The 27713-nt window shown below is 42.0% G+C and overlaps 1 long non-coding RNA gene across 3 annotated transcripts; it reads left to right on the top strand.

Annotated features, from left to right (window-relative positions):
* Nucleotides 1–7788: 7788 nt before the first annotated feature.
* Nucleotides 7789–16905, top strand: LOC137265865 (uncharacterized). Of its 3 annotated transcripts, none has more exons than XR_010954947.1 (8): nucleotides 7816–7953; nucleotides 11340–11379; nucleotides 12068–12249; nucleotides 13112–13256; nucleotides 13895–14020; nucleotides 14505–14595; nucleotides 15691–15736; nucleotides 16440–16905. It is a non-coding gene; the product is annotated as an uncharacterized lncRNA (long non-coding RNA). The 3 variants fall into 3 exon arrangements; XR_010954948.1 differs by having other exon boundaries at nucleotides 7871–7953; nucleotides 13813–14020; XR_010954946.1 differs by lacking the exon at nucleotides 13895–14020 and having other exon boundaries at nucleotides 7789–7953.
* Nucleotides 16906–27713: the final 10808 nt, after the last annotated feature.

Raw genomic sequence — 27713 nt, 5'->3', positions numbered from 1 at the left:
TTGTCAATTATTGATGTGTAAGCTTCAGTTTGTTTCATTTTTGGAAACAAAACATTTTCCCATGATGCTCCATGATTAGAGTCGAACATGAGTCAAACAGTCCTCCATGTTCCATATCATGGAGGTTAAACTGATAATCAGAGCTTGTAAATTTCAACTGCAATACAAATATGTATTTTTGTAGAACATTGTAACTGTTTTGAATTGTGTTTGTTACAAACCGTCATGCTGAACTGAAATATACCCTTGCAACCAATGAGATCTGAGAATTTAGAATTCCTGGTAACTTGTAACGTGATATCTCCTGTTGACAATTGTGACAGTTGTTAAGGTAATGCAGTATAATATTACAGTGATACTCCCATGTTTTGCTCCTGTAAAGTTAACTTAATGTTCTACCAGGTATGTTCTTCCTGTTATGCCTTGTAGGAAAATGCTATAGGAGTCCTTGTTTTCTTCATAGTTACTTTGTAATCACAACTTAAATTTCCTCTAATGTAACATTGTGTGTCCATACTTTGTGTGCTGAGTTTACTCTCCTTACATTCTGGCTTCAAAACATTATTATTGCAAATTTCTCATTTGTGGTAAACATTCTGATCGATTTTAGTCCCTACCACATCACCCTCGAAGATTAAGTGAAACTACAAAGAGATTTTGAATAGAAATCCTTAATCTATTTTTTAAAGAAACCTTTTTCTTCTGAAATTGTTTGAGTGTATTTTCCTGCAGAAATGTGTGTAAGTACATATCCAGACAGTGTACTCTATATATTAGGAGCTGTGGATCAGCTGTACACAACTCAATTGTAATATTGAAAACACCTGTTGAAGACGTTTCTTCCTTGAACAGTTGGCAATAGAAGCCATTACTGGTACTGAGACAATTCCTCCTGACTTCACACAATGATGCCATTCCAGACGAGGTTCCCATAATTACTTTGTGGTTGTGATCATGTCTGTATATGCCAGTATATGGTAACATCCCTTCACTGAAAGTGATGCAAAAGACCTTTGAAGCATAAATTGCTCAAACCTGCTTCAGAATCTGTTCATCAGAAGCATCCTGTGTGACTGACCCCTGAAGACAACCATTTCTGTCATTTAGGAGTTGTTTGTCAGGGGCACCCCTATTTGGCACTTTTCCTATCTACTTGCTGTGCAAGTTTTGCATACTGTCACTCGCATCAGTCAAAACAAAAAAAAATTGTATGTTATTTTTACGAGTCAGTTTAGTATTGTATTGTGTTGTCAGTGATCTACATGAAGGATAGAAGCCACTAGTTTGATATGTTACAGTAGACATTGCCCATCCTGGAGGTGGTGGGGCAGTGCTGGGTGTAAATATGCTGAACATTAAAAGGAATGCAGCCCTGGGTGGGGGTGTTTAAGTTTTTAAGTAGACGACATAAACATGAATGAGATATCATTTTTTTTTGTGTGAGAATTGTGTTTCTTTTGCTGTTCAGTATATATGTTGATGACGGTTTATGTGTAACCTGCTTTCCTAGAGATATGGCTGGTCCAGCCTCTTAGGTTTCACAATCCATTGTCTAGAGTTGCGGCCCTTGGTTGCACCATGATGTATGGCCCGTCAGTCACCTGCCCCTGGATTTTACCAGGTAGTAAAATACAAATTCTAATCTTCTGGCACCAACCATCCTTTACATGACAGAAATTATGTTTGAAGTAAAATCCTACCCACTCCTTTATCCAGTCTGCTGTGAATGGATATGCCAGGCCATGTACAGGTAATGTTTATTGAATGTGGGAATTTAGTTTAATCGTTGCTTCATGTGATGTAGTATGTTGGTTACAGCAAGATAGATGGGACTGAAACAGAGCAATGTGAGAACTGTTCAAGGACATTCCCATTGTAGATTATTGGTTGAGGTTAGACCAGCACTCAGAACTTTATTTTGTACTCCACTGTAGCAAATATGGACACACTAGAATAGAAGAAATCAAGAATATTTTTAACAGTACATATTTATGTATGTATGTACATTTACATTGAACAATATATTGGTTGTGAAGATGTTGTTTAGGCAGTACCGAAATAGGAAATACACAGCAAAGCTTCGGGTATAAAATCTAAGATGGCCAACTGAAAGCCATTTTTAAGTCTGACCACATGCAATAGTCACATTCAGTCTGATTTTGTTATGGTCCTATGACTATGTAAATATGAATTGTGTAGAGAAATTGATTTCTTGTCCAAAAGTGTATCCATGTTTATGACACTGTATCTAGGCAGTACACCATTAATATAAAATGAAAGAAAACGAATATTTTTTTTAAAGGGAAAAACAAAATTGAAGGAGACCAGATTCTGTTCTCTCTCAAAATGAGTCATTACAGCCTGGTCTCAGTTAGAGCAAATGTTTGATGGAAAATTGTGAGGGTCTCATGGGGACAGAGATGGATGAATGGATGTCAGTTTGAATTTATTGTGTATTGATTGTTGGACTTTTAAAAGATTCAGGTTGTACATAGGGACTGGCTACTTTTACATTGTTTCAAATGAGTAAAAAAATATCATTACTTTATACCATGCGATTGTATTTGAGAGTTTTTGGTTGTTCTACCACCAACATAAGGAATCAGTTAATTTTGGACCCATTCCTTCCCAAAACTACTGCAAACCGGCATACTTGATTCATGGAAACAAGTATTGCTGTAACTTTTGAAACCTCCCCAGAGCGTTGAGATGAGTGTTACCTAAAGAGGCATGTAAGCTATAAGTGTGTGTGTGTGCAATCACTGTATGAATGTGAGAATCTCCAGTAATGTTGACTTGTTTGTTAAATAAACTAAATGATTAACAGCAACTGAAGTTGTTTTTGATAGTACGATGTCCAAGGGGCACTTATGTACGAGGGTTGGCTGAAAAGTTCTCAGCCTGAGTGGTTTTTCCCCACCAGGTAGAGACAGGTGTTTGCCACCAATGAGGACAATCATTTAGTGAATCATAGACACAAGAACTACAAACGTACTAATAGTTTTATCTCAGCTACAGCTCTTTTGGTAAACCTACCCTCTGAAATCATCAGAAATGGACAAAACTGAATACAGGGCAGTCATCAAGTACTTGCAAAAGAAAGGGATGTCCCCAACACAGATACATGCTGACATGGTCTCCACTCTAGGGGATGATGCTCCTTCATTTTCCACAGTAAAGAAGTGGGCTGCAGAATTTAAGCGTGGCAGACAAAGCCTTGATGATGACCCACGCTTAGGAAGGCCTTCAACAGCAACCACTCCAGAAAACATCACGCGAGTGCTCGATATGTTGATGGATGATCGACGATTGACTACTCGACATATTGCTAGTGTAGTGGGCATCTCTCATGAGAGGGTTGAGCATATTATCACCAACGAATTAGGAATGACTAAAGTTTCTGCAAGATGGGTGCCAAAGCTCTTGACAGCAGAACAGAAACGTGTCAGGTTCCAGACGTCCCTTGACAATTTGCGTCGTTTTGAAGTAGATCCCGATGATTGTGGCACGATTTGTAATCATGGATGAAACCTGGATACATCACTTTCAACCAGAAACAAAACTACAGTCAAAACAGTGGAAGAATCCTGATTCACCAGCTCCGAAGAAAGCCAAGTCTGTTCCTTCAGCTGGAAAGGTGATGGCATCAGTCTTTTGGGATTCCAGGGGTATTCTGCTCATTGATTATCTTGAAAAAGGTCAAACTATCAACGGCAGATACTATGCTGATCTACTGAGCCAGTTGCGAGAAGCAATCAAAGCCAAACGACGAGGGATGATCGCTAAAGGTGTCCTCTTCCACCAAGACAATGCGCCTGTTCACAAATCGGTGGTGGCCATGTCAACAATCCGCGATTGTGGCTTTGAACTCATTGACCATCCTCCTTATTCACCTGATTTGGCTCCTGACTTCCACCTGTTCCCCAAAATGAAAAAGGAACTCGCCGGTCGCCATTTTGCAAGTAATGGTGACGTCATTTCCGCTGTAACTGATTTTTTTTAGGGTAGCTGAAGAAGATTTCTTCCTGACCGGGATTCGGTGGTGGCCATGTCAACAATCCGCGATTGTGGCTTTGAACTCATTGACCATCCTCCTTATTCACCTGATTTGGCTCCTTCTGACTTCCACCTGTCCCCCAAAATGAAAAAGGAACTCGCCGGTTGCCATTTTGCAAGTAATGATGACGTCTAAATGTAGCAATTCTAGATTTACTCAGGTTCTCAATCTCTGGTCTCCCTGGGTCTCCTTTTCAATTTGTATGGGTTAGTTTGTTACTAGACTAAGCATGAGTCTAGCAAAAACATTTGTGACGCATCTATTTCATGATTTACAGGACCGTCTCTCTTCGGTTCCACGACCCCGTGACGTCAGGGTACACCGGCATTGAGTGTTATAATATGCATGGTAATATGTAATCGGTACTGAAGTAGTTACTCAGACTTCCAGTTCGAGGCGAAATCTGCGTAATTTGGCAAATTACGAACAATTTATCACATGGGAGTTACACAATATATTTTATAAGATACCAAGTCAAGGTGGTAACTCATTCTGTAACACATGATGTAAGAAGAAGGCTAGTTAGTGCTGTCACAAGGCCCTTGCATGGCACTAATGAAACCAATCTAACGGCATTAGGATAAGATGAAGTCTCCTGCTCGTTTCTTACTTTAGAAAAATAAGGAAAGTAGGCATAAAATGTCATTCAATGTAATTAAATGATGTTACGAAACTTCCTGTACAGAAGGTTTGATAAATATCACCCTGGAATCAAACAATGAAATGACAAACAAAATTTAGTCACTTCGCTGTAAGAGTAGTTTTAAAAAATAGTGTCCAGGGTCAGAATGGTACGTCTTGCTGGTGTTCTAGCAACGTGAGGTGTAATGTGAGATTAGAGGCCGTAGTTAAATTAAGTTCCCTACCACTCTTGGATGCTGAGGTGTTGACAGATATACACGTGCTATTCATGCATAAAAATCAAACTTTTTTGTAGCCTGTTGCACGTCATTATTTTCAGAGTCATATAGTGTGTGTCGAGTATGATTAGTCAGAACATGCCCCCTGTAACAGTTCTTACGCCATTGCTGTCATTCGTCACCGGAAGTACTATAGTCTCGAAAAGTCCCGTTACCTACTTCCGCTTCCTATATAGTGGAAACGTCCACGGGGTTGTACACAGTAGTACCTTCCAGAACTCTGTCTAAATATAGCACAAGTCTAAATATAGCACACCCCAGCACTATAACTGAACATGTACACTGTACACTTGGAAAATTGCCAAGCGCTGAAAATAACACAGGCAACAGTTAATATAAACTGGCGGGCAAAAGAAAATATAGGTTTTTAATAATATTAGATTTTGTACATTTGTGACAAAATGTGATGACAGTTTGTATAATAATGACTGCCTAAGTTCCCATTTATGGTTTCTATTGCCAAAACGCAACTTATGGTCGTTATTCTGGAAAAATTCAAGAAAATGGTAAAACATGTACAGAAGTCCAATTTCATGAAATGCTCGTGCAGGAGTTCAGTATAAATTGACTTCTCCGATGCTGCAATATCACAGCAACTGAAAACACACAAAAAGGATGCCACGTTTGACCCAGGAAGAAAGAGAGCGAGCTGTTGGAATGGCACAGATGGGAGCAACTCATGTGCAAATTGCGAGTTCTTTCCATCGCTCACCCCTGACAGTGTCCAGACTTCTACAACGTCACCGGCAGACTGGTACAACTCGAGACAGGCCCCGTGGTGGCAGACCACGTATAACAACGCCCCAAGAAGATCGCTATATTCGGACAATTCATCTCAGAAACAGATTTGTGACAGCAACAGCAACAGCAGAAACAGCACTTGGTCACCGCATTAGTCGACGCACAGTGTCAAGGAGATTGCGTGCAGCAGGAATTCGTGCTTACCGGCCCTTCCGTGGCGTAACAGACTTCAGTGGGCACGACGAGTATACAGATGTCAAGTCCGTAACTGGAGAAGGGTTCTGTTCACAGATGAAAGTCGTTTCAGCTTGTATCGCAATGATGGTAGAGAACGTGTATACAGACGTCGTGGTGAGCAGCTAGCACGTCCATGCATCCGGGAAGTTCATCCTTACGGTGGTGGTGGTGGTGTCATGGTATGGGGTGACATTTGTGGGGAGATCAAAACACCTTTGGTCATAATAAATGGAAACCTGAATGCTCATCGGTATATTCAAGAAGTTCTTCAGCCCGTTGTACTGCCATTTTTACAAACTCAACCACAGGGCATTATTTTCCAACATGATAATGCGAGACCTCACACTGCAAGAGTAACGCTCAACTTTCTGCAGCAAAACAACGTTCATGTTTTACCCTTGCCTGCCTGCTCACCGGATATGAATCCTATTGAACACTTATGGGACCACTTGGACAGACAAATTAGACTTCGGAGACCTGTTCCACATGATCGTCAAGAGTTGCAACGCGCACTTACAGAAGAATGGCAACGGATACCTAATGACGTCATCAGACGATTGACGTGGCAGGAGGTCATACACATTACTGACAGTGACCATGCTTCATTGTAGTGTGCTACTGACATTTGGTGTAACGAGAGATTTTAACAAAATGTGCTAATTCAACCCTTGTGTGTTTACTGGGCCATTATGGCATAAATGCAAACATAAAAGTTTTCTGTTTTATGTTGAGAATATCATTAAACATCACTGAATCCGATAAAATAATATAAACTGAACTATTTTCGTTTGTCTTTGTTTTATGGGTTGTGAAAGTGTTCCTATACTTTCTTTTGCCCGCCAGTTTATATAATCAACGTGGTCAGTTGTGTTTTATAGAACTAGACAGAATCTGATTCCATCAGACTGGCTAATGTTTCTATTATATTGATTGTTTATTTGTCCGTGAACAAACTCCCGTCGGCGGCTATTTGCAGATTACACATGCAATCCATTAATGTATGCATATCCTGTTGTCTGATGGATAACTGCGATGGCAGACCGGTGCACTGATAAATGGAAATAAGTGCAAAAAAGGCGAAACGATTACTTTGGAAACGATTTACTTAATGCTTGCTGACACAAGTGACCAGCTTCAGACTATTGGGGAATCACTCTCGTTGGGGAGACGCCAAATTAGAAATCATCATCATTCATAAGAAAAAAAAGAGACCCCCCCCCCCCCCCCCCCCCCCCACCACCACCACCACCACCCACCCACCCCAAATCCAAACTCGATTCTACAACTTTGACCATATGATGACTACATGTATTTGGTTCAGATGTGTTATAACTGTTCCATGGTGTATGTGAACAAATCCTGTCTGTACAAGTGTGTCTGTTTGGAACTTCCTGCACATGTTCCATTTGAAATGGCGATGGGGTAGCCTAGTGGTTAAAGCGTTCGCTCTTCACGCCTAAGACCCAACTTCGATTTCCCACATGGGGAACATGTGTGATGTCCTGGTGTCCTCCGCCGTGATATTGCTGGCATACTGCTCGAAACTAAACTCAGTCTGTAACTATTCGTTTTTATATTTAAAAAGAGGTAAATAGTGCGAGGGATCATATCTTGTTCTGGAAATATCTGATCGCATTAAAAAATTGTGATACTTATTCTCATACAAACTTATGAATTTGGATTCACTGAGCCAGTCTAAGTATGAACACCAAAATTCATTTGACGACAGTCCGATCTAACACGACTACTGGTGCACGTGTAACGCAAAGTTTACATCATTCACGTGCAAATATCGCCCGCATATGCGGTCAGCTTTCTATATCGTGACTGATGATATAGGGTTGCCGTATCTAGGCCTGCACACAACGTTTTGGTGGAGTGACTGAAGAAGTGTGTCACACGAACACAGACCAGTCACTATGACTTGGTCTGAAACTTGGATGTTCCCGACACAAGTGACCGGCTTCAGCCCCTTCGGTTGGGGATTCTAGCTTGCAGGTGAGACGTCAAACTTATAATAATTACATGTTTTATATGCATGTAACATGTTAACAGTTAGCTGTGATAGTGGCATATAGCGACATGTATTATATTAAATATGTTGACAACCCGAATGACGAATCCCAGACCATCCTACCTTTGGTTTTGGAGTGCCCGTAACTCCTTTTCCTCGAAGGCTGCTGAAAATTCATTCTTTCGGGCTCCTTTATTTTATTTCATGATAAATTAAATGTGCAACAGACCAACGGCCTACATATAATCCCACTTTGCAAGGCACTTTCTTTTGGTATTGGTATGACATCCTCAGCTAGAACAAGCTATCTTGCAGGATTAGTTTGTTAACGTAACACTACTGTAGCTTCACCGACTTCCATCTGTAGATTATCTACTCTTGATTAGACCATCCAGTGATTGTCCTATAACCACTGTAGGTGGAATACGATGTCATGCGTTATCCAAGATGGTGAACCTGACCACTCGATCGTCGTGGGCAGGACATGAAATGGAAGTGTATTCATGGATCCGTTTGATGTTTTTCAGTCATGTCGCTAGTTCCAGTTCTGTTGGTGATCGCCAAGTCTATAATTTTGGTATTTCATTCTCTATGACGTGATACAACAGGGGTTCCAGACAAAACTAATTTGGTGATAAACAGGTAATGACTTTCTGGCCTCACAGTAATGACGTCATTAAGACCACCACGAGGTGTATGTGAACGGGAAATATCGAGATAAAAGTATTCAGAGATTTTATTAAAATAACTTCGAGACAGTCGGGTAGCCAAGTGGTTAAAACTTTGGCTCGTCAGAACCGGGTTCGAATCCCTACATGAATAAAATGTGGGAAGCCAATTCCTGGTGTCCCCCGTCGTGATATTGCTGGAATGTTTCTAAAAACGGCGTAAACATATATTCGCTCAGATCTTTACATTTCAAGTGAAAAACAATTACGTCATCACGAAACTACAGCATACTGTTGCTTCACTTGAACCCACACGCACGCAAACACGCGCGAGCAGATATGTAAATATGATCAAGAATGAAATTGCTTGGACCAGTGATTGACATGAGCAATTCCAATGGGATACAGTAACATGCATTTAACCATCCAAGCAAATGATAGCAACGCATCTAGATCGCCGTCGTTTCTGAAGACAAATTCTGAGGTAGGATGATCACATTTAGCCTCAAAATATTTAGATTGATAATTGTCATAAACATAATTGTTTGAATGGGAAGTTATAGGACAGGCAAAAAAATACGTTTTTAATTTCTACTTTATCAAGTTTAGTGAGAAACCCATTTCCCAAAATGAATTGGCTTTTCAGTCGATCTTGAACTGTAGATACCTACATACTTTTTTAGGCATAAAGTTAAAGGTCACATGCAACCCAAAAATCAAACATAATTAAAACACATTTATCACTTATTCATGACATATAACATACATTGCGGCTTTTAAAAAAACAAATAAACACAATTATAAGCGTACAATCGCGATTCAAAAGTGCAATATTTTGTACTTGGGCTTACTTCACACGAAACGAAGCCCTCGGGAGACCGAACCCAGTCATAGCGGGTGGATATGCACTCAAGAGAAACGACGGCTTCCGATTGGCTGTTTCATTTGCTGATATGCCGAGGGTTCATTGTGTGTACAGAAAGATGATCTGTTTGATGGGCATTTTAGAAGTATAGCCAGTCACAAGAAAGTAAGATTCTGTATGGATAACAACTTCTTTTTGCGTACTTGATGCGTCGTTTCAATATGGATTCATATACTGTTGTCAAATAAAATCATATACACTAAAAGAAGTCGTTATCCATGAAGAATGTATATAGAGATGTTGAGTTTGGAAAATATCTGTTCTCTGAATTTGCACTCGATCCAATCAAAAATCATGTCAGTAAAGATGGTAAACTACTGGGTGGCTGGAATCTGTCATTCGTCCAAGTACAAAGCATGACTTGAAAGTGACAAGAGTTTGCACCAATTTCCGTCAGATCCAGTCATCCGAAAAAAAATGAATGTAGTATGTTTGCAACCCACAGACATAAAAACATGTCATGTGTATCACACGTGCCTAATTACATAATGTGGCAGACACGGGACTCGGGTGCACGAGTCATAAATCAACATATTTTCTTTATGTCGTATAGTCTGATAGGTGTTAAGTTCAAATTGCACGTAGTCAGTGATTGAAGCTGTGTATTGCATGTTGTCTTTAGCAGACAGGCAGGTGTGAATAAACCAGACACTGAGCTTTCTCTGTGACAGAGACTGCTTACTACAATCAACAATTTTTTACGTAACAAGTAGATTATTTACTTGTTTGTGTACACAACCAAGACTAGACTACTGCTCACGACCTCAGACGCTGGGCATGCATATTGTTTCAAGCTCCGCGAACCTATTCACTGCGCATGCGTTATGGACGCAGCGTAACGCAGCTGTTGAAACCAGTTTTCCCCCCAGCGCTGGGGGAATTTAGTGAAACGTTTGAACTCCGATTTCGCGGGCTTTTTTTTCATCGCGTTTTTTTCAACTTTATAGGTTGAATTGGCATTTTTTATGATTTGTTTCGGTAAGTGCACACCGAAAGGTACCATAATCTGCAAAGTTGTGTTTTATGTTGCATGTGACCTTTAAGTTTGAAACATTATGTACGTAACTTCAATAAATGTACGAATGTTTTCAAGATAGACAGGTGTTTTAAATGGGATAAGTCTGTTTTCAGTGTTTGTCCCAGTAGTTCGCTGATGACTGGTTTTGTTTCATAGTGTGGATCGATGGAAAATACCGCAGGGCGTTTTATAAACAGATCAGTGCGTCATTAGACTCCGTAGGAAATTCCCGTTTTGGAGGGGTCACCTGTGTCAAAGCGTGACGTGATAGACGGCAAATGGATATCGGCCGCTGTATTGTGACTGACTCACATTAGCGTCATGGCGCCGACGGGAAGAATCATTACTCGGCTTGAAAAAAACTACTGAAACAAGGTTTACATTTAATGTAGCTCACAAAACCAGAGACCAGATAATATATTATATGGTCACTGATTAAACGTAATTTACGGATTTAATACTTGTAGGTTGAGTCCACTTTTATGAGAACAATAATTTCAGGTAACTAAATTGCTTTGATACAACTATTCAATTCTGAACTCCCGGACTGGGAAAATACAGCACATTGGAATGTACAACTAACGCCAAAACACCATGTAGCACGTGTGTGGGACGTGAAATGCGTTTGGCACATTGTTTTTTTTCTGCTACGTAACTGTTCTGTCCAGTCATGTTACACTTAAAACAAGCGTTGTCGCCTCAAACGCCCGTCTGTATGGAAATGTTTAGCTGTAGCCGACTATATCTTCGTTTTTGCAGAGTGTCTGGGCTGCTATACCCCCCGGCTACATTTTGAGATGTAAGTATTCAGCCCAACGAACTGGAAGTGCGGAGTTGAACATGCACACGTACTCGTCAAGCTAATGTCTGGGTTCCAGATATGGGCACATTAAACCCAATCAGTCAGTTTTACACTATTTCAATTAATGAATATTCCACTTAAAAATATTAATATATGGACACATTGATAACTAACCCACTTAACTCGGCTAAGAAACCATTTTACCTGTGAAAAATTACTCGTATGCGACAGTCGTTAAAAGACATGAATTTAATACTACCAATTTGATACTGATAAAATGGTATGAACAGTGTATGAGCATTTGAGCTGAACTTGTAACCAGTGATATTTGCTTTTCCTCCAGACGTTTCCTTAACAATCCACTGACAAGAGTATTTTCTGCAATGGACCAAAAAATAGTTATAGGTGTATTTATAGTAATTGTTCTCAGTGGCGTTTAATTGTCCTCTTTTTTTTCTTCTGACCGGCTGTGTTTTGGGGGGTTGACTAGTGGTCAATGTGCTTGATCGTCAGGCCAAAAACAGTTTCAGTATTTATCGCCGAGTGCAGAACATTCCGTTTCTCCACCCACCATGCCCGACATTGCTTTGGCTCTTGGAGCTTACAGCCAACGTTCAGTGTAAAATGAGCTTCGTGTTAGTGCAATGTTCATGTCTTTTGTGAGTTTGAAATGTCTTTTGCCCAGTGACTTCCAACTGCGGAAAGGAAAATGTCAAAGGTGCCGAAATCGCCATAGTAACAGATTTAGACTTAGCGGCCAATGCAGCATGTGCCAAGTCTCGCGAGAACTTCACCTCGACTGACGGAGTTAACTACAAGCTGACAGTCGGATACCCTGGTCACGGCGCTCATCCCTGCATGTTCCAGGTACTGGGAGACCTTGAGAAACAGTTTCACAGACATGAAAAACTCAGTTTATGATATCAAGAAAGGAAGTTTCAATATGTGTAAACATCACCTATTTAAAACGCCGTGATTACTTACAGGGGTCTAGTGGTTCAGGCGTTTGCTCGTCACACTAGGACCCGAATCGATTCCCTATATGGACACAACGTGTGAAGGACATTTTTAGTCCCCCTCCACGATATTGCTGCAATAGTGCTAGAGTGGCGCAAAACATAAATAACTAGCTCTTTTCTTGCCTCACCTCTTGATTCATGAAAGTAAGCTCATGAATACTAAGGCTGCATAAATGTTTCTCGGGTACATTTTTTGTCAAAAGTGACGAGGGCGGTAGGACTTTAAAAAAGCTCTGGTAGAAAAGTGGCGACGGAGGAGGACGTGTTTCCTTTTTCTCTCAGAAATACAGCTTGTAAAGTTTAGCACTTCATAATGAGTTGTAGATTCAGTCACACTTTCCTACACTCATTCTTACAGTGGACAAATATATGATCGGGACGCGGCAAAGTCAGAATTATTTTTAAAAAATGGCAGTAAAAAATAGTTACGCGCACAATAAGTGACGCGCCTATGCCCGAGAAACATTTGTTTTATTTAGCCTAACCAACCATGTGGTTAACTATATGTAAGGACATGAATGTATTTGGCATCCCTGAATCGATTCTATGTCAATACACTCGCTTACTTTAATACAGGGCACTGATTTGTTTCCACAGCCAACTAATGTTATATCAGGTATTGGCCAGTATTAATATACTTTTGTGGAGTTGTGGTATTGTATGTCTAATGTTGCATGTTAACATTTTACTCTTTTCTTGGAAACGGAAAGGTGCCCGTGTGTACGTCTTGAAGGTGTACGTGTCTTACGGACCTCCGGGTACTGCCGTACACCATAGTCAAGAGGAGTACACCGTCACGTGCACGTTCGACCCAAAGAATAAGCAGCTCACCAAACAGCTGAAGATCGGAGCTAGGTAGTTACCGGTGATAGGTCAATTTTCTTTTTGAAAACATGAGAAGTGAATCGGGAAAGTGAATAGTGCTAATCAGACGTGGCACAATGGTCACATTGGTCAGATTTCCCACCAGTGTGCACGTACATGAATCAGGCGTAACGCCATGTGACGGTTATTAGGTCGCAGCCAATAGCTGGAACGTTAGTTGCCCAATGCAATATTCATTAAGTTGTATTATGGGCGTCAGAATAACTGGGCAGCATTGACGATCAGGATTAAATGCTTGTTCAGTAACCCTCATTCTTGTAAGAAGCAACTAATAGGCTCGTGTTTTCAGTCTCGCTGACACATGTCATCGGTTCCCAATTGCGTTGAGCGATGCTTATGCTGTTCGCTGGATTGTCTGGTCCAAACTCAATTATTTACAGACCGCCGCCAGATAGCTGGAATACTGCCGAGTGCGGCATTGAACAACAAACACTTGGACTTTAGGTACATGTGCATTTCATATTATAGTTTTCGTATTGTCCCATTAATTTAATGACTACTAACTCCAGTTTTATGATATTTGCAGACTTGACTTCTTACGGAATGCCATTCTTTAATCCCAAATCAGTCGAAGGTACAGAAAGGAAATTTCATATTTCATGTTAAAGATTACGTAGGTCAGGCAGTTTGCGTTGTTGCGTACAAAGGCCTACATTCGCCTGCTGCTGGTTGACGTCTTGGGGCGAGACATGCATGGTCAACGGCTGGCGGTAGGACGCAAGGTGCGGCTCAAGGCGAGTTGTCCCCCCTCTGATACTGATTAATATTTATATATCCAGTTGAATGATTTGTTCTAAAAGAAATGGACGGGTTGTTGTACTAAGTAGCTCAATAGGGTGGAACCCAGTCTGTTCTTTTCTGTTTGGGGCGGGTTTGATAACAAACGACTGGTATTGAAGGATATATACGACTCGTTAGACTTCAAAATTCATTTCCTGAAACCACAACATATCAAACTAAAGCATATATAGATTGTAAAAAAGTTAAACATCCAGGTATGTACATGATTTCTTAGTAGGTAGTTAGCAGAGAGGAGAAATTACCTTTACTCTGGTGTCACGTGCTCTTATTTCAGTGTACATCGAAGAAATGGAGTTGCTTTCAGGGCAACTCAGTATTTCGTGTGGACAGCGCTTCACCCCCGTGTCCTTGTTTTCAGCTCATTGTAACCGTTAATTCGAACCTACTTGATCATTCATGTTTCTCACGACATTGCAGGTACTGCTCCCAACGAACGCGGTCTGCGACCTGTATCCTGCGACGCTATCGGGATAAACACAGGAGCTAGGTTACCCTTGATCAGGTCGGGGTAAGTGCATGGTTGGTTGGGATAATCAGATCAGGGGTAGCTGATTTGGGGAGAATTGTATAGATTCAAAACACGGAAGGAAAGTTTTCGTGATCGATCTGCCTTTTGCTGGTTGTCGCTTCCAAATTCTTACAAAACTGACTGGCGGCATGTGTAAGTGATTTTGGAAACAGATAACGTGAAAATATAACCTGGAAGCCCACATTTTGTATTGACTGGAACGGCTGGAGTTTTCTGAATGTTGTGCCTGACGTGTGAGGTATTGGTTGGTTGTTTAACGCCGCACTGGGCAATATTCCACCCCTTTTGGCGTAGGTCTGTAACATATAGTCTGATCCAGTCATAAACAGCATCCACATTGGTTGGGATACGAGGACATGCCAGAAAACCTGACCACCTGACCTTCGGTCGTCTCTTACCGGAAACGTGGGTTACGCAAGACAGTCTAACGCTGATCTTCATAGGTCGTCGTCCCTTGTCTTAACCATGACATGTGACCTAGTGATAACCATGTCTGTCTGGTCTCCCGAGACAGTAACGAATGTGTGCGTTGTCTTGAATTAATGAACAGAGCTAAGATTGACATGCATTTTCATTTGTTCTTATATATCAGGTCTTCTTAGCCTTGGGCGGTGGGGTAGCCTAGTGGATAAAGCGTTCGCTCGTCACGCCGAAGTCCCGGGTTCGATTTCCCACATGGGCACAATGTGTGAAGCCCTTTTTCTTTCCTCCCTCCATATGCCTCGCCTAGATACAAATATTAAGTTCGATTTACTTTGTCTTTGAAAATACTGTCATGTTTCGTGGTACCTATGACCTCATGTCAACGTTTGGTGTGCCAGAAATCACGCAGGCAGATCAAATTCATTCATTTTATTTAATGCGATAATCTGACTTCCGACAGTTCAGATAATAGATTGCAACAAGTAATTGTCATATTTTGAGCAACCTTTTGTGGTAAGAAATTAAAACATAAAATTTCACTGCTGTGAACCTGACTACATTTGCTGCCTTTGCGTCCTGAATAATGTAACAGAAGCATTGTCAACATTAGAGGTGCTGGATCTTACTAAATCATTCCCTACCATTTACCAGGACTCTTGCGCTGTAGCCAATGGAAGAAGACGGAAATCCACATCCGGTAGGTTAGGGTCTTCCTGTCTGGGGCGGTGGGGTAGCCCCCGAGTTAAAGCATTCGCTCGTAATGCGGAAGTTCGAATTCTATTCCCCACATGAGTACAATGTGTGAAGCCTGTATCTGGATTCCCTCGTGATATTCCATGAATATTTCAAAAAGCGGCGTAAAATAATGCTCGTTGTTTATCCTTTGCACGATTATTAATAAGGCAGGGACCCGTGTGTGGAAATCAATCAAGAAAACAAAAGATTGCTGTTACGGCACTTACTATGAACGCCGCACGTGACTCTCGTTTATCCAGTGTAGTTAGAGTAAAAAAACTGACTCCATTGTGTTTGTAACAATGCAGTGTGGACGCGACAATCCAGTGAGGGACACACTTGAGGTCTGTCTGCAGTTGAGATACGATCGCACTCCTGAATCTTGAATGCACGCAAGTCTTTAAGACGGACGTTAGTCTGACTGATACAGACTGAGCAACCCTTTCACGTATTCGCGGAAATGGGCCTACGTTTTGACAGTTGACATGGAATCGCCAAATATCACAAGTTGGCCACAAATAAGGAGAAAAATCTCGAGTATTGGTTACCCTTGATTGTACCCAGTTCAGTTTCCTGATTCGAATTCATAGCGAGAACTGATACTGTTACTGTCTTGATTAAGCTTTCTGAACAGGTGTTTATACACTCTTATTCTGTATTTCCAGATGAGATTCATTCCGGCTTGTTCTGGTTTACATTCCGAAGGAATAATCGACAACCGGAAACATGATCAGCTTCTGTGGAGACAGGCGTCCGTTCATGCTTGGGTAGCCAGGGTGTACATTTGGACGCCAGTAGTGATGATGATGGCATTGACTGTTCTTACAGCACTCGTAGGAGTTATATGCGCGTGCGAAAGGCGGAATATTTCGAGATGGTTCAAGTTGGCACCGAAGGTCAATGTATTGGCCAGGAGGCCTTGCGGTTGCACTTGGAATGGCCAGCCAGATTTCAGATGTTGCGATGAGGGATGTATATGCTCTTGCCATTCTCAGAACAACACAAACAGCTTTGCACATCTGGACACGGAGAAACCATGCACAGTCAAGTCCCCCAGGGGAGGTAGAATACCTTCTTACAGCAGCCATAGTGAAGTGTGATTGTTGAAATAAAGTTTGGGTTTCAGATAAAGTGTTCCTTGTTTATTTACCATCGTTAAACCAACACAAAAATGGCAGTTGGTTATTGTCCTAGTTCTGAACGAAATCGGCAGAAATGTTAGGTATTGCAATTGCCACCAAGGTTTCAGGTGCAGCGTTCAGCATCTGACCCGTCAGAAATGAAAAGGACAATTTCGAGAGACCTTGGAAGCATACATGTGATGGCGAAAACCTATTTGTAGAGGTCATTAAGTTTTTATGAAGACATTCTTCACACGGACGACCCAGGTTCGATTCCCCATATGGGAACAATGTATGAAGTCTGTTTCTGGTGTCCCCTCTGTCATGCTGCTGGAACAGTACAAAAGCGGCATAAAACTGTTCACTTGATTGCAGAAATTACCTCCTGCATCTCGGTACAGTTGCAAGTTGAACTGTTTGGACATCTCTATACAGTATTGTCAGTTGGTAGAGCAATTGTAAAGCGCCTAATGTCCACCTTGCAGATGCTCTTTGGCACTAATCCAGTGATAATACTGGAACATATATACATAAAACAGTATCTGCTGATACGTTAACCCTGCTATGGTCTGGGATCCGGTGTTCTGGACAAGCTGGTTCTGGACAGCATCTTCACAGAAAAGTTAGTGGTTCGAACGCCAGGGTCTTGTCAAAACACAAGATGTTACTTGTAATTACCCTGTCCGATGCTCTGCAGTTAGAAAATAGAGCAAGGGCAGCTCGCCTTCAAGTCCAGTTCTTATACATCGGTGTTAAAGTGAACTTAAAATTGACAATACTTATGCGTAGATTGATTTGTCAGTGCAAGGGAAGATGGGATATTCACACTTACAAATGAATCTCAAGATTGATCTTTCAAAATAGCCATGGTTAAAATATCTCGGGGGTGGGTACCAACGCGTGGCCACAATAGCCGTTTCATGACTGTCACTGTCATTCAATTGCCATTGTCTTTCAATTGCTTTGGTAGTGAAGATGCGACAGATTGAATAGGGTTTGAGATATGGCACGTTAACAATTTCAGTGTATACTATTTCAGACGCAAACTATTATTTCCCATACATGATGAATTTATCGACGAAATGGTTCACCGCCATGAACATCCTAGGCCTGCTGTCGGCAACGGAGAACGCCAGCTGAACACTAGTGTTGCAAGTCTATATGTCCATAAGAATTATACACTGCGATGTTGGGTCGGCGATGGGATTGCCATTGTAAGTTATCACATCGTGTCTCGGGAAATACGAGGTTTTATCAGTCCCTCATAAGGTTGTATTCCCCTCGCCGGAGAGGGGAGGCTAGGTAATAAGCGTTGAACTGGTCATTTAGAGTTTGGAAATAATTGCAGTGAGTCATTTCTCAATGTCGCCGAAATTGAGCAGGAGAGTTTACTGGCATGTGGAAGAATTGCCTGCTTTTCGTGGATACTTTGATAACGTAGACTTTAATTAAAGTCTATGGTTACATTCCTGATCGGATCAAATTAACGATACATCTTAATGTCTGTCGCTCCCGCAGAGAATGGTTTAGTAACATCAGCTCAGATAGCCCATGGATAACATGTCACGGCTTGCTATTACGTGCTGTCCAGGAAACCTAGTTGATTGTATATATAGTGTGTTGGAATGTAATTCGTCGTATCATTTCTTTCCCCTAACTCCAATCGGTTCGGGGCGGTGGGGTAGCCCAGAGGTTTAAGCGTTGGCTCGTCACGGCTATGGTCCGGGTTCGATTCCCCAACTGGACACAATGCGCGGAACCCGTTTTCTGGTGTCTCCGCTGACGGCGGCGTTAGACCATACTCACTCCTCAAAATCGGTTAAAGATCGAACATTTGTTTCAACGCAAAATGTCTAAACATTTGACCAGCTCTAGAAAGAAATTCACAACGTTTGTCTCTAATGTAAAGGTACCTTGAACGCCATTTTGCTTTGACTTTCCGTGTGAGTTTTACGAGGCTAAAGTAACCGTTAAGGATGTCAGCGTTTAGGGATTGTATCCAATAAACGAGTGGAATCTATCCCTTTTCTTGTAACAATGGTTCTGTAGTGGAGATGTCTGTCCAGTGTGTGCTTGCAGTATGGCTGAAGTTCACCCACGTTTCATTCAAACACTATCTCGAATCCTCGACGTCTCTGTTAGTGTGTGTGTGTAAATCGCAATCAGCTCTTTCACACAGAACCAGACTGTTTACCCCACTTACCTTTGTGTAAGGAAATCTTAACTTGTGCGAACGTTTCCACGTATGTTCTTTATTCGTGCACAGGAGGGTTACAACAAGAGAAAAATGTGTTCATAGTGATTTTCTAGTTAAGATAAGGATGCACGTTTAGTGGTAATGATGAAGACAGTTGGGTTTTCTGGACGACTGAGTTCAGGTTTGGATTGACAGTCTGGGCATAGAGGTGGACATCACGTGTTTCTGGGGTCACAGGAATATAAGGTGACTATGTTTGTAAGAGGCGACTAACGGGATCAGGTGGTCAGGCTTGCTGACTTGGTTGACACATGTCATCGGTTCCCCATTCCGATGCTCATGCTGTTGATCAGTGGATTGTCTGGTCCAGACTGGATTATTTACACACCGCCGCCATATAGCTGGAATATTGCTGAGTGTAGCGTAAAACTAAACTCACTCACTGGGGTGATCTGCAGGAAAACAACGTGCCACCAGCTCTGCCTGGTTTGGCGTGTAGTGCTACACTTACTTGTGGCGGGTCGGCATCAATGAGGGAGCACAGATTGCCTCTGTCTTTGGTAGCTGGGGCAATGACAGATCACGAGTCAAGAGAGCATTATATTGCTGTCAGTTTGAACAATCTCTTTTCCCCCTTTCTCCTCTCTCATCCCCCAGCTCTGGACGCCAAATCTAATACATGTTGATAAACAAGTTTGCAGAAGGTTTCATCCGTTGGTCACCACTTGCCATGCACTGTGGGTGGAGATCTCAGTCTTTATCCACGTAAAATGGTGAAGGTCAGAGTCAGAGGCGATTGGATCACATTATGTCTTTTCTTACTAATTGGGGCTATAATTGGGATGTTGGCGTGCATGTTCCAACCGTGTATCACCAACATGGAACTGGCAAATGTATCTAGGTATATTTTACATTGCGTTTTGCAATTTCACGGTGGAGGACTGAAGTGAGTTTCACACATTATACATATGTGGGAAAACTATCCCGGACCTTCGGCGTGAGCCGTGAATGATTTAACCACTTGACTTCACCATCACGAGCAATGTCGGACCTGTGGGGATATTCAGTTGAGTATTTCGACGATTGGCTTTGATTTGCTGAATGAAATTACCTTTGGTTGTTTCCGTGAACTTTCAAACAGTGATGGGTGGTGGGATGATCTTGTTAAAACGTTCGCTCATCTCGCCTGAGACCGTGGTTCGATTCTCCACGTGGGTTTATTTCGAAAGTATTTTGAAGGGAAGAAATGACAATTTTACCCTGAAAGGGAGCCGCATTAAACTGGGAGAGGAACCTCTTGAAAATTTATTTGCTTCATGTGATTTTTCTTTTTCATTTCATGTGGCACCTATCGAAACGGGAAAAAATAAAGTTCAGAGATTGAGAGAAAGGTGTGGGTAAAACATCAAATCGGAACATTTCAAGTAGGACATGAAACTCGTATCTGGATTATAATTCTTAGTATAGATTTCACTGTACTGATGCGTCATTTTTTTTTGTATAGGTGGTCAGTGATTAATTTCACACTACACTCGTCCACGCTAGTCCAGCTGTATTACCGCGGTCTGTAAATAATTGTGTCAGCACCAAACAATCGGAAGACTGATGTCATGAGCGTCGATCTACGCAGCTGGGATTAGATAAAAGTAACAACCATGACTGACTGAGAGCCGCCTTCAGTATAAAGCATGATCGTTGTTGTCAAGCATTGGTTGCGGATAACGATGTGAAGTACAAAAATATCACTTTTGTAGTCGCAAGATTCAAACTTGCCTCTCATCATTCGTATCCACTTGTTCCTTTCCTAACCTGACACCTGACCCGGAATAACGATTTGGTCATGATTGACCTGTACATCAATATTCGTCACCTTCGCCTGTTTCCTGCACACGTGTCTTTAATGGCACCTGTTTCTACTTCCGTTGTGTGAATTCGGAATGCGAAGAGGATACCACCAACTCCCCAAGCGCGCTTGCTCGCACACTCTTGAAACGAATTATCCCAAAAGAGTGAGTTCAATTGGGCAAGGTAATATTAAGAGGATTCGCAATCTTAATTTCTCTTTATTCGATATATTTTTTCCTTAAAGTGAAATTTATCGGTACGTTTTCACTGCAAACAGACTGTAGGTGTGCAAGCAGCACGTGCATTTTTGGATGGCGGGGTAGCCTGGTGGTGAAAGCGAGCGCTCTTTCCCAGGTTTGAGTCTCCAAGTGGGTACAATGAAGCCAATTCCTGGTGTGTTTTCACTCACTCACTCTGCAGTACGTCTGCCAAGACTTTCGAAAACGCCGTTAAGTAAATTATTGGTCCTGATTACCATCGGTGAAAAGACAGGGCGTCATTAACAGGGACTTACTGGACGCGAATTCCTGCATCTTATACACGTGAAAATTGGCAATGGACGCTAGAAAATTTATTGCGCATCCTCAGGGATGCAGAACAAGTCTAAATACTTTATGTAAAGATTTCACCCAAGTAACAATGAGTTATCACGGAGTTATGATATTACTTTCAATTTTATTACGGTAATAATTTATGATCATGATACATAACACAATAACTGTATTAATAATAATATTTTAGTGTCTTGGACCCCATCTGGTGTCCAGGACCCCTGAAATTTAAGAATACGAGTCCCAGGGACCCTCAAATATAGGACTCGAGGTAAATCCCTGTAATTAAGCCCTCGCGGCTGTACGGCGGTCTGTTTTAACCTGGGATCACAACCACTATCACATCGAACAATTTATTTGATCTTTACTTGAATGAAATACCTCGGGAATGCGACCCGGAAGTGAATGCAAGTCGTGTAAATCAGTGGGCTTATTCTGCGGGATACTCAACAAAATAAGCGAGTGTAACGAATTTGACGGAAACAGTGTCAAGGATTTTTAAGTGCTATGAAAAGACGAACTCGTTCCAATGAACTAATTCTTGCCAACATTTAATGTCTGTTTCATCTACTCAACAGCTCTTAAACACATGGGAGCGGCGGGGTAGCCCACTGGTTGCAGCGTTCGCTCGTCACTCGTAAGATCCGGGTTCGATTCCCCACATGGTATTAAGTGGTACTGGTTCCTGGGACCTCAGCATACTTGTTCAGTTAGCCTTCTGCACATACACACCCTTGTTAGAAGTCGAATTGTATATAACATCACAATCTCTGCTCCTTGATCAGAAACTCGACACGACCCAGGCATTTGGGATCATGCCATTCAACTGGAGTATTGCTGAGAGCGTCGCTAAACTAAACTCACTCTTTTGGGATCATTCGTTTCAAGAGTGTGCGAGCGAGCGCGCTTGGGGAGTTGGTGGTATCCTCTTCGCATTCCGAATTCACACAACGGAAGTAGAAACAGGGGCCATTAGAGACACGTGTGCAGGAAACAGGCGAAGGTGACGAATATTGATGTACAGGTCAATCATGACCAAATCGTTATTCCGGGTCAGGTGTCAGGTTAGGAAAGGAACAAGTGGATACGAATGATGAGAGGCAAGTTTGAATCTTGCGACTACAAAGGTGATATTTTTGTACTTCACATTATCAGCAACCAATGCTTGACAACAACGATCATGCTTTATACTGAAGGCGGCTCTCAGTCAGTCATGGTTGTTACTTTTATCTAATCCCAGCTGCGTAGATCGACGCTCATGACATCAGTCTTCCGATTGTTTGGTGCTGACACAATTATTTACAGACCGCGGTAATACAGCTGGACTAGCGTGGACGAGTGTAGTGTGAAATTAATCACTGACCACCTATACAAAAAAATGACGCATCAATACAGTGAAATCTATACTAAGAATTATAATCCAGATACGAGTTTCATGTCCTACTTGAACTGTTCCGATTTGATGTTTTACCCACACCTTTTCTCTCACCTTTATTTTTTCCCGTTTCGACAGGTGCCACGTGAAATGAAAAAGAAAAATCACATGAAGCAAATAAATTTTCAAGAGGTTCCTCTCCCAGTTTAATGCGGCTCCCTTTCAGGGTAAAATTGTCATTTCTTCCCTTCAAAATATTTTCGAAATAAACCCACGTGGAGAATCGAACCACGGTCTCAGGCGAGATGAGCGAACGTTTTAACAAGATCATCCCACCACCCATCACTGTTTGAAAGTTCACGGAAACAACTAACGGTAATTTCATTCAGCAAATCAAAGCCAATCGTCGAAATACTCAACTGAATATCCCCACAGGTCCGACATTGCTCGTGATGGTGAAGTCAAGTGGTTTAATCATTCACGGCTCACGCCGAAGGTCCGGGATAGATTTCCCACATATGTATAATGTGTGAAACTCACTTCAGTCCTCTACCGTGAAATTGCAAAACGCAATGTAAACTATACCTAGATACATTTGCCAGTTCCATGTTGGTGATACACTGTTGGAACATGCACGCCAACATCCCAATTATAGTCCCAATTAGTAAGAAAAGCTATCATGCGATCCAATCGCCTCTGATTCTGACCTTCACCATTTTACGTGGATAAAAACAGATCTCCACCCACAGTGCATGGCAAGTGGTGACCAACGGATGAAACCTTCTGCAAACTTGTTTATCAACATGTATTAGATTTGGCGTCCAGAGCTGGGGGATGAGAGAGGAGAAAGGGGGAAAAGAGATTGTTCAAACTGACAGCAATATAATGCTCTCTTGACTCGTGATCTGTCATTGCCCCAGCTACCAACGTCAGAGGCAATCTGTGCTTCCCTCATTGATGCCGACCCGCCACAAGTAAGTGTAGCACTACATGCCAAACCAGGCAGAGCTGGTGGCACGTTGTTTTCCTGCAGATCACCCCAGTGAGTGAGTTTAGTTTTACGCTACACTCAGCAATATTCCAGCTATATGGCGGCGGTGTGTAAATAATCCAGTCTGGACCAGACAATCCACTGATCAACAGCATGAGCATCGGTATGGGGAACCGATGACATGTGTCAACCAAGTCAGCAAGCCTGACCACGTGATCCCGTTAGTCGCCTTTTACAAACATAGTCACCTTTTATTCCTGTGACCCCAGAATCACGTGATGTCCACCTCTATGCCCAGACTGTCAATCCAAACCTGAACTCAGTCGTCCAGAAGACCCAACTGTCTTCATCATTAACACTAAACGTACATCCCCATCTTAACTAGAAAATAACTATGAACACATTTTTCTCTTGTTGTAACCCTCCTGTGCACGAATAAAGAACATACGTGGAAACGTTCGCACAAGTTAAGATTTCCTTACACAAAGGTAAGTGGGGTAAACAGTCTGGTTCTGTGTGAAAGAGCTGATTGCGATTTACACATACGCACTAACAGAGATGTCGAGGCACAGGCAAACTGTAGCGCAAATGTGGTTGCGCAGCGTAGAGGATGTGACCAGTCTTCATATATGCGAGCGAAGCGAGCAAAGGTTGGCAACACACTTCCCTCGCTTCGGTTCAAAAAGTATTTTTCGTGTCAAAATAAAATATCGCCACCATCAAAGGTACACTCCCATTTCCTCACTAGGTTGTGCTCCCCGATTTCCAACCCTATATTTAATAATTACTCGCGTGAAATGTTTTATTCAACATTTTAAGCGCCACTCGGGGTATTCAGTTTGTTCTTCGCCTCCATTACCCCTGCCAGCTTCCGGCTCAGCGGAGTGAAGGAACAAGAATAAGCAGACATTATAAAGATATACCATATTGCCTCATTTTGTCATGATTCTGTTGGAATGTATTTGTCTAAGTGTCTGCGTTGTTGTTAGATATTTTGTAACATTCATTCTACAATAAACACACTTCTGGCGTAGTGGGCGTAAGAAGCATGGGAGGTAACGCTTTACGTATTCCATACGGAATAATATATTGGACCTTCACTGCTTTGAACCGGAAGCTGGCAGGGGTAATGGAGGCGAAGAACAAACTGAATACCCCGAGTGGCGCTTAAAATGTTGAATAAAACATATCTCACGCGAGTAATTATTAAATATGGGGTTGGAAATCGGGGAGCACAACCTAGTGAGGAAATGGGAGTGTACCTTTGATGGTGGCGATATTTTATTTTGACACGAAAAATACTTTTTGAACCGAAGCGAGGGAAGTGTGTTGCCAACCTTTGCTCGCTTCGCTCGCATATATGAAGACTGGTCATATTCTCTACGCTGCGCAACCACATTTGCGCTACAGTTTGCCTGTGGTCGAGGATTCGAGATAGTGTTTGAATGAAACGTGGGTGAACTTCAGCCATACTGCATGCACACACTGGACACCTCCACTACAGAACCATTGTAACAAGAAAAGGGATAGATTCCACTCGTTTATTGGATACAATCCCTAAACGCTAACATCCTTAACGGTTACTTTAGCCTCGTAAAACTCACACGGAAAGTCAAAGCAAAATAGCGTACAAGGTACCTTTACATTAGAGACAAACGTTGTGAATTTCTTTCTAGAGCTGGTCAAATGTTTAGACATTTTGCGTTGAAACAAATGTTCGATCTTTAACCGATATTGAGGAGTGAGTATGGTCTAACGACGGACAGCACGTAATAGCAAGCCGTGACATGTTATTCATCGGCGATCTGAGCTGATGTTGCTAAACCATTCTCTGCGGGAGCGACAGACATTAAGATGTATCGTTAATTTGATCCGATCAGGAAGGTAACCATAGACTTTAATTAAAGACTACGTTATCAAACTATCCACGAAAAGCAGGCAGTTCTTCCACATGCCAATAAACTCTCCTGCTCAATTTCTGCGACTTTGAGAAATGACTCATGGGCATGACTCTCTACAATTATTTCCAAACTCTAAATGACCAATTCAACGCTTATTATCTAGCCTCATGTAAGAATGTCGAGTGTTGATTGGTCCACGCGACTCTGATAAAATACCATGTACATCCATCACGATCCGCCAGCGGGAGTATACGACTTTTATACTCCCGCTGCGAAAGTCATATCCCGCTACGCCTCGGTGACGACGCGAGAAGTGAGAAAAGCGTGCATCGACAAGCCTTTAGTGACGTGCGGTGCATTGAGGTCAAACGATCAGCTGGTGTCAAAATGGCAGTAAGTCGATCCGATGCGTGTTGTTTCGTTTTGATTTAGTGAAAACATTCAGCTAGATACATGCGTTATCACATCGTGTCTCGGGAAATACGGGGTTTTATCAGTCCCTCGTAAGGTCGTATTCCGGCGAGGGGAATACCACCTTACGAGGGACTGATAAAACCCCGTATTTCCCGAGACACGATGTGATAACTTACAATGGCAATCCCATCGCCGACCCAACATCGCAGTGTATAATTCTTATGGACATGTAGATTTGGAAAACTAGTGTTAAGCTGGCGTTCTCCGTTGCCGACAGCAGGCCTATGATGGTCATGGCGTTGAACCATTTCGTCGATTAATTCATCATGTACGGGAAATAATAGTTTGCGTCTGAAATAGTATACACTAAAACTGTTAAAACAGTTAACGTGCCATATCTCAAACCCTATTCAATCTGTCGCAACTTCACTACCAAAGCAATTGAAAGACAATGGCAGTGACAGTCATGAAACGGCTATTGCGGCCACGCGTTGGTACCCACCCCCGAGATATTTGAACCATGGCTATTTTGAAAGATCAATCTTGAGATTCATTTGTAAGTGTGAATATCCCATCTTCCCTTGTACTGACAAATCAATCTACGTATAAGTATTGTCAGCTTTAAGTTCACTTTAACACCGATGTATAAGAACTATTTTTCTTATATACAGTGGAGTTTGGCCACGGTCTCACCAGCGATAAATGCTGCTCGAGGATGGTCAGATGAAATGGGGTCTAACCTCCCGTGAACGATTGTTGTAAACACTCAAAACTGTGCGATACTATGGGGCACTGACGAGTGATGCTCAGACAGCTGGACTTGAAGGCGAGCTGCCCTTGCTCTATTTTCTAACTGCAGAGCATCGGGCAGGGTAATTACAAGTAACATCTTGTGTTTTAACAAGACCCTGGCGTTCGAACCACTAACTTTTCTGTGAAGATGCTGTCCAGAACCAGCTTGTCCAGAACACCGGATCCCAGACAATAGCAGGATTAACGTGTCAGCAGATACTGTTTTATGTATATATGCTCCAATATTATCACTGGATTAGTGCCAATGAGCATCTGTAAGGTGGACATTAGGCGCTTTACAATTGCTCTACCAACTGACAATACTGTATAGAGATGTCCAAACAGTTCAACTTGCAACTGTACCGAGATGCAGGAGGTAATTTCTGCAATCAAGTGAACAGTTTTATGCCGCTTTTGTATTGTGCAGCAGCATGACAGAGGGGACACCAGAAACAGACTTCATACATTGTTCCCATATGGGGAATCGAACCTGGGTCGTCCGTGTGAAGAATGTCCTCATAAAAACTTAATGACCTCTACAAATAGGTTTTCGCCATCACATGTATGCTTCCAAGGTCCCTCGAAATTGTCGTTTTCATTTCTGACGGGTGAGAAATGCTGAACGCCGCACCTGAAACCTTGGTGGCAATTGCAATGCCTAACATTTCTGCCGATTTCGTTCAGAACTAGGACAATAACCAACGGCCATTTTTTGTGTGTTGGTTTAACGATGGTAAATAAACAAGGAACAC

Source organism: Haliotis asinina, chromosome 15 (assembly GCF_037392515.1).
Source record: "Haliotis asinina isolate JCU_RB_2024 chromosome 15, JCU_Hal_asi_v2, whole genome shotgun sequence".
NCBI lineage: Eukaryota > Metazoa > Mollusca > Gastropoda > Lepetellida > Haliotidae > Haliotis > Haliotis asinina.
The sequence above is the reverse complement of the archived record's forward strand: the minus strand, read 5'-3'. Positions and strand labels throughout refer to the sequence as shown.